A 9222-nucleotide genomic window follows, 5' to 3' on the forward strand; every position below is an offset into this window, starting at 1 on the left:
GAAAAAACATACCTTATTTACGTTTTATCTTTCTTGGAAACACCTGTTTTATTTCTGAGTTCTAATTATTATATATAAAGCCAAACTATAAACTGTTAAATATATATCTGAAAACCTTTTGTCACCTGATATTTTTCTATGATATTATTGGCAGACCAATTTATTCTATACCATAGGCAATTGTGGACAAATATTGTCATTGTTCAAGGATTTATACATATCTAATTAACAGTAACAGAGATACTGATGTTTATAATTGATTTTGGAGCTTTTAATAGAACCAGGTAATGTAGTTCTGTTAGTTTTCATGCCTTTAATCATACAATTATATACACTACAGCTCATGTGGATTTTGCTTTGTCCACTCTGCCCACCCATAGGAGTGGGCATGTAATTTTTTTTGTGTAATCTAAAGAATTGCAAGTATAATCACTTAAAAAAAAGCAGATAAGCATTTATAATCAATATTTGTACAGAAAAAAAGAGATTATAGCTAGAGTGGGCACGGGTGGACTGCCCACGGTGGGACGGTGGAAAAAGCAAAATCCCCCCTGGCTGTTGTGTACATATCTAAACCATTCGTATTTATTTATTATACAAGAACCAATTAAGTAACCAATAATTTTGAAAACCATACATCAGAATGGTACAATCAAATTTTACTTCAAATTTTCCACATGTAAATTTGAAATTTTTTTATGAAAAATTCTGACATTTCATGCTGTGGATTTCAATGGTTTGCAATAACGTTGCCACTACATGTTCGTCAGACAGAATTTCTAATAAACCTCATTTCATGGAAACAGTTTTGACATGTAAACATTTTTGGGCATATAATTTGATACTATTGCCATGGAGCTCTGGCTGTCGAAAGTTAAGTTAATCGAGATAAAACAACGGATTACTGTTATACTTGGTAGTAAAAAAGTAAAGTTGCTTGAACTTCAGTCACTTATTTGGTAATTGAAATTTGCTTGTCAGGTCGTCCTTCCAGGGACGGACATTTTGTCGTCGGTTAATCGATGCAACCTCGAGGTACGGGGCGCCGAATGAGACTCTTGTGGTTTTGTACAAAATTCAATTCTGTCATAACAAAATCATTTTTGTCTTACAAAACTATGTGATACAGACTTATTTTATGAGAACTTCAATTTTGTGATGACAAAATTCAGTTTTGTCATGACAAAATTCATTTTTGTAGACAAAATTCATTTTTGTAGACAAAATTCATTTTTGTAGACAAAATTCATCTTTGTAGACAAAATTCATTTTTGTCATGACAGAAGTCAATTTTGTCAAAAAGGTATGCAAATATAAACTTATTTGCATACAAAATTGACTTTTGTTATCTAATATGGAAATAAAAACACAAAAGTCAATTGTGTGAGACAAAATTCACTTTTGTGAGACAAAATTCACTTTTGTGAGACAAAAGTCAATTTTGTATGTAAATTTGTTTAGTTTGGATTCTGTGAACTATTTGCATACAAAATCGACTTTTGTGAGACAAAAGTCAATTTTGTATGTACATTTGTTTAGTTTGGATTCTGTGAACTAATTTGCATACAAAATCGACTTTTGTGAGACAAAATTGACTTTTGTGAGACAAAAGTCAATTTTGTATGTAAATTTGTTTAGTTTGGATTCTGTGAACTAATTTGCATACAAAATCGACTTTTGTGAGACAAAATTGACTTTTGTGAGACAAAATTGACTTTTGTGAGACAAAAGTCAATTTTGTATGTAAATTTGTTTAGTTTGGATTCTGTGAACTAATTTGTATACAAAATCAACTTTTGTGAGACAAAATTGACTTTTGTGAGACAAAATTGACAATTGTGAGACAAAATTGACTTTTGTGAGACAAAATTAACAAAATTGAATTTTGTCTCACAAAATTGAGTTTTGTCTCACAAAAGTCAATTTTGTCTCACAAAAGTCAATTTTGTCTCACAAAAGTCAATTTTGTCTCACAAAAGTCAATTTTGTGACGACAAAAGTCAATTTTGTGATGACAAAAGTCAATTTTGTGACGACAAAAGTAAATTTTGTGACGACAAAATTGACATTTGTGAGACAAAGTTGACTTTTGTGACACAAAACTCAATTTTGTGAGACAAATTTCAATTTTGTGAGACAAAATTCAATTTTGTCAATTTTGTCTCACAAAAGTCAATTTGTCAATTTTGTCTCACAAAAGTCAATTTTGTGTCACAAAAGTCAATTTTGTTTCACAAAAGTCAATTTTGTGTCACAAATGTCGATTTTGTATGCAAATTAGTTCAAAGAATCCAAACTAAACAAATTTGCATACAAAATTGACTTTTGTGAGACAAAACTCAATTTTGTCAGACAAAATTCAATTTTGTGAGACAAAATTCAATTTTGTGAGACAAAGTTCAATTTTGTCTCACAAAAGTCAATTTTGTGTCACAAAAGTCGATATTGTATGCAAATTAGTTCACAGAATCCAAACTAAACAAATTTGCATACAAAATTGACTTTTGTCGCCCAATTTTCAAATTAGGTAACAAAAGTAAAGTCTGTGTTACAAAAATGAATTTTGTCATGACAAAAGTAACTTTTGTCCACTGAAAGATAATTTTGTATGACAAAATTTTAAATTTGTAGTATGCTACACATTTTGTTAAACTGAACTCATTTTTGTTGAACAAAACTCACTTTTGTCCGTACAAAATTGAATTACGAGTACAAAATCACAAGAGTCCCATTCGGCGCCCCGTACGAGGATGCAACTTGCAACGTAACGGAAGCTTGGCATAACATTCGTGTCTCGTCTGAGATGAAAGATGATTTACAAATTTTGTTATCCTTTTTAAATGAGTATAACGGTGTTTCTGTAATGCTAGACTTGTTTTGGACATCAAACGAGGCAATCAAGCTGTACACTGATAGCGCCGGAGGTTCAAATAGGAGGTTCGGGATTTATTTTGATGGCAAATTGTCGCAAGTAGCTTGTCGGCCTCGAGAGTGGAGTCAGAACGGTTTTTGCGGGACATCAAGTGTTTAGAATTTTTTCCAGTCGTCGTTGCTATTCAATTGTGGGGCGATTTTTAGAGAATAAAAAGTTAATGTTTAATATTGGCAATCAGTCAGTTGTAACAATTTTAAATAAAAAGTCATCAAAATCTGCTAGAGTAATTATTTTAGTAAGAAAACTTGTATTCATTCCTCTCAAACATAATATTTTGCTAAAGGCTCAGCACATTTCGTGTAGTCGGAACGTAATTGCTGACGCTTTGTCTCGTTGTCATTGGCAGTTCTACAGAAAGTTAGCACCAAAAGCAGACAAGGAACCTACTCCAATGCCAAGCCTACTATGGGAATTCTAAACGTGGAAGTTAAACAATTGGTATGTTTTTCGATGGCGAAAAATAAATACACGGAAAACTTAGAAGACAGCATTAGAGTCGTTAGCAAAGTTTAGCTAGTATTATGACTTAAATGTATCATGGCCTATACAAATTGATGTGTTAACTCGGCTTTTAGCTTAACAATCAATACATACTTATCCGGGATTAGCCATAAACATAAATTATTAGATGTAACTGATACTACAGTGGAGATCACTTCTAACCTCTCATTAGAACTGTCAGAATATCAGTCATATAACTGTTCTAACCTGTCCTAGAACTGTTCTACCTAGAACAGTTCTACCCTAGAACTGTTCTAAGTAGAACTGTCAGAATCAGTTCTAGGTAGAACTGACTAAATCAGTTCTAGGTAGAACTGTCAGGATCAGTTCTAGGGTAGAACTGTCTAAATCAGTTCTAGGTAGAACTGTCCAAATCAGTTCTAACCGTAGAACTGTCAGCAGAACTGACTAAATCAGTAAGAAAATTTCTAAGTGTGTTGTTAAATTTGGTTAAAAGTTTATTCTGTTGCTCTGATTTGCAGATTACCCGAAACGCCCACCTGAAACAAATCAGGTCTACAAGTTACGAAATTACCCATTGTTCGAATAATAATGGATCAATGCTGATATAATACCTGACAACTTTCACACCAATGATGAGATCGTGAGCATTTTGTTCTTCCTTTGAACTGCACAATTCGTGTTTTTGTGTAAAATGAAATAGATGGTAAAATACTGGCGATACATTTTCTTGTGTAAGAAAAACTTGCGGTTGACCTATAAGTTTTTTTTAACATAAATTATAGTTGACATAGAAGGATATCTTTCTTATTCTTGTGTGAAAATTAGACAAAAATTTAGATGATTTCATTATGAAACGATAATAAAAATTGTGTATATGTTTAACAAAATTTGGTTGAGACAAACTGAAGTTAGAGAACAGTAACCAATTTTGGGACGTACACGTGTACGGACGGACGGACAAGGGTAACTTTAAATTCTCTCTTTCGCCTAGGGGCGAAGGCATTACAAAATAAAATTTATTATCTAATCAACTACTAGCCATGTCGTAAACAATATGCTACATTAATTCTGAAAATAATATCTAGAGGAAATTCTTAAATATTTTTTTTCAAATTTTTGTTGAGCCTGAGACTCACAACAAAAGTAGGGACACTGGGTTCTGCAAAACCCTTAAAATTTTGATAACATGTTTTGGAATTTGTTAAATCAGGAAATTTAAAAATGCTAGGTGAGGTCTATATATATATATCAAATTTAATATTGTCAAAAGTTGTACAATTAAAAAATGTATTTGGCATTAATCACCTTTTATCGGTTAAATTTAGCAGAACACACGGTATGTTTTCTTCCAAGTTCGAAAATTTGAAAATAAAGATATATGTATGTCATCCGAAATTCTTAAATATTTCTCAAACTTCAAATTACTTCTTAACTGTAAACACAACATCTTCCTATGTGTTAAGAAAACATCAATTCTGGTTAAAATATCAAGTGCACAAAGTCTTTATTTAATATGTGTGTTCTCCGTCTGTGTGATCGTAAACTGTAAATATATGACACATATCAGCATGGGTTTTACTTATTATTGAAGGTAGTACGATGAACTATAGTTATTAATTCAGTCTGCGTCATTTCGTCCCTTGAAAATCACGCCACATCTTCTTGTTTTTACTTATCAATAGTGCATGTGTCCTGTTTTTTTCGTATCAATGTTAGATTAAACTTGCAAATTGGAATTTCCCATACAGTATAAAACTAAGGAGATTGGATATGATTACTCATGGTAAAACTATTCACCAGAGTTCAAATGAAGTGGATGTAAGCAATTATTGACCACCGTATAATATTCAACAATGAGAAAAACAAACAGTATAGTCGGCTATATAAAGCAACGACATGAACAATATGAATGACTACAAACGAGAAAACCAACGGCTTACATTATAACAAAACAATTTACGAATAACAAATATAACAGATACGAACTACAGGCTCCTGACTTAGGACCGGCACAAAAACGCAAAACAAATGCAGCAGGTTTAACATGTTTGCGAGACATCAACCCTCCTATGACCCGTGACAGTGGTGTTGCAGTACGACATATGCATAAACATCAATTGCAGATATCTTTACTCAAGAGATCGATACAAGGCACATTAACAACTAACAATAAGAGTACGTGCAGTTACTGACAGCTGATTCAAGCCAATTACAATTAATAAATCAATCCTCTACTTAAGTATCAATTAGTACACATCCAACGGATTAAGTGTGAAAACGTCATTAACAGGCTGATACATGACAGTGTGTAATGCCAACATATATAAGTTAAAAGTATTGACATGATGTGCCATCTCGTCTGTCAGAAATGTTCTTGTTTAACAAGACGGCGAATACATAAACACTGCCAAGCAAGCATGTTACAGTTATTACGAAAGAACTGTTGCTAATACATTGTAACTGTTATGAGTTAAATCAGACGGCAAAGCTATGATTTTTAATATAAGTCAATAAAGTGTGTTTAGTATTTTTGATACTATTTGATCTGCAGTGTTTGAATGAACATATCAAACGTAGCTTAGATGCATCTGGAGATTATGAAAATCATCTAAATTTGTGTCTAATTTTCACACAAGAATAAGAAAGATATCCTTCTATGTCAACTATAATTTATGTTTAAAAAAAACTTATAGGTCAATCGCAAGTTTTTCCTACACAAGAAAATGTATCGCCGGTATTTCACCATCTATTTCATTTTACACAAAAACACGAATTGTGCAGTTCAAAGGAAGAAAAAAATGCTCACGATCTCATCATTAGTGTGAAAGTTGTCAGGTATTATATCAGCATCGATCCATGATAAAATTTTGTTGGAGGTATATAAGCTTCAGTTTGGAGGTCTTGAAAAACACATAAAAACACGAAAATATGAAAATGTGACTCTTAACGCCATCAATTTGTATAAATTTGTTTGTGAAGAATGTCAGCTTCATCGCAAATGTCTGACAAAAGAACTCGTAGTTCAACCTATTTTGTAAAAGGAATTTAACTAATGTCATTGGCCAAGTTGATATGCAGAGTATGCCTAATGGAGATTTTAATATAACAAAATTATGAGATTTTACGAATTATCACGATCATTTAACCAAATTTGCCATAATCTAATGTCCATCTTAAAAAACAGCTGGCTAAGTTGCCTATAAATTTCTCAAAAATGTATTTCTCAATTTTGGATTGATATCATTGTCTTGCATGCTGAAAATAATTTTTAGGGAGTTTCAAAACTTATAAAACAACCATTTTCCAGTTTCAATTCACAAACACTGAAGAGTATGCACTTTTAATGTGCCTTATAATCATAGATCCTTAAGTAAACCCTAAAAATTCCTACCCCTTACTTTTTTGTTTGATAACTTGAATTATGTCTTCAATTTTTAAACAAAAATATCAAGTTTGTGAATAGCTGTAAAAATGACCCAAAAAAAATCAGTAAATACCTTTAATCACTGAAACAACTATTAAGTACATGTAATTACTAAATAGACTAGTTGTTACAGGTATTTACTGAAATGTTTAGTAATTACGTGTAATTCCTAATTTCACATATTTACTGTAACATATATAAAATAAAGGCGATTTTAAAGATCCAAAGATATATATACCAATCGCTATTGTTAGTTGATTGTGAAAACTATTCAAAACAATCTTAAACAAAACGGAACACTTTCAGTTTTTGAACAAGAAATAGTATTCGGTAAAATGTTGAGAATGGTAATGCTGAATTAATCAAGTTTTCGGCATCGTCAGATATATAATATCAAAATACAAATTATTCAACAATAATCGTACTTCGATGATGTGACAAGAAGGCTTAGCAATATGTTAGCGACGGTATGAAAGCTGTATTAATTAAAAAAAAAAAAAAAGTCAAAAGAATTCCAAATGTTAAGATGGGTATCCTTGAAATTCTCTGTTGAACTACAACTATAGAATTGATTTACAAAAGAAGATCGAAAGAGACCAGAGGGACAGTCAAAGTGAAAGATCGAAAATAAAAGGACAACTTCATGGCAAAAAAAAAGAAAAGAAAACAGACAAATAACAGTACACACGTCATAACATAGAAAACTAAAGACTAAGCAACAAGAACCAAACCAAAAACTGGGAAATGATTTCAGGTGCACTGGGAGGGTAATCTGATCCTGCTCCACATGTGCCACCCGTCGTGTTGCTCATTACAAACCCGGTAAATAGTATAATTCGGAAGGTGACATTCATGAGAAGGGAAGGGGATTTACAAAGTAGTCACTGCTCTCTTGGAATAATTTTTGGTGGATTTCAACTACTTGCAGCTTATAATAAAGCATATGAACTTCCTGTATAAAATTTAGGAGATATGGTATGATTGCCTATGAGACAACTATCTACCAAAGTTCACATCACGTGCACGTAAGCAACCTAATGCCACCGTACGACATTTAAAAACCAGCAAATCACAGTACTGTATAATTAACAAAAAGACCCTGATAAGACAAAATGAAAAACACTTAAAACGAGAGAAAAAAACCGAAACAAGAAACAAATAGACACCCAGCAAACAAAAAACTATCAACAATATAATGGCTCCGGACTAATAAGACGCACATAAAGAAGGTGGCTAAGTTAAGCATGTGTATGAGCACTCAATCCTCGTATATATAAGGGCAGTTGTGTAACAGCACGGTAAGAAATACTTTCAAATATCAGAATGGAACAAAACACACACATAAAACAATAATAATTTGTTATTTTCAAATTCTGCATTAACTGTTTGAAATATTAAAATAAACATATTATCAAAACAATGTTTTCTAAAAAAAATAATTAATTGTAATGATAATGATAATTATAGTAGTAAAGAAAAAACATACCTTATTTGCGTTTTATCTTTCTTGGAAACACCTGTTTTATTTCTGAGTTCTAATTATTATATATAAAGCCAAACTATAAACTGTTAAAATATATATCTGAAAACCTTTTGTCACCTGATATTTTTCTATGATATTATTGGCAGACCAATTTATTCTATACCATAGGCAATATTGTGAACAAATATTGTCAAGATTTATACATATCTAATTAACAGTAAAAGAGATACTGATGTTTATAATTGATTTTGGAGCTTTTAATAGAACCAGGCAATGTAATGCTGTTAGTTTTCACGCCTTTAATCATACAATTATATACGTATCTAAACCATTCCTATTTATCTATTATACAAGAACCAATTAAGTAACCAATAACTTTGAAAACCATACATCAGAATGGTACAATCAAAATTGAAATTATTTTATGAAAAATTCTGACATTTCATGCTGTAGATTTCAATGGTTTGCAAGAACGTTGCCACTTCATGTTCGTCAGACAAAATTTCTCATAAACCTCATTTCATGGAAACAGTTTTGACAGTTGAAAACATTTTTTGGGCATATAATTTGATACTATTACCATGAGCTCTGGCTGCCGAAAGTTAAGTTAATCGAGATAAAACAACGGATTTCTGTTATACTTGGTTGTAAAAAAGTAAAGTTGCGTGAACTTCAGTCACTTATTTGGTAATTGAACTTTGCTTGTCATGTCGTCCTTCCAGGGAAGGGCATTTTGTCGTCGGTTAATCGATGCAACTTGCAACGTAACGGAAGCTTGGCATAGTATTCGTGTCTCGTCTGAGATGAAAGATGATTCACAAATTTTGTTATCCTTTTTAAATGAGTATAACGGTGTTTCTGTAATCCTGGACTTGTTTTGGACATCAAACGAGACAATCCAGCTATACACTGATA

Source organism: Mytilus galloprovincialis, chromosome 6 (assembly GCF_965363235.1).
Source record: "Mytilus galloprovincialis chromosome 6, xbMytGall1.hap1.1, whole genome shotgun sequence".
Classification (NCBI taxonomy): Eukaryota; Metazoa; Mollusca; class Bivalvia; order Mytilida; family Mytilidae; genus Mytilus; species Mytilus galloprovincialis.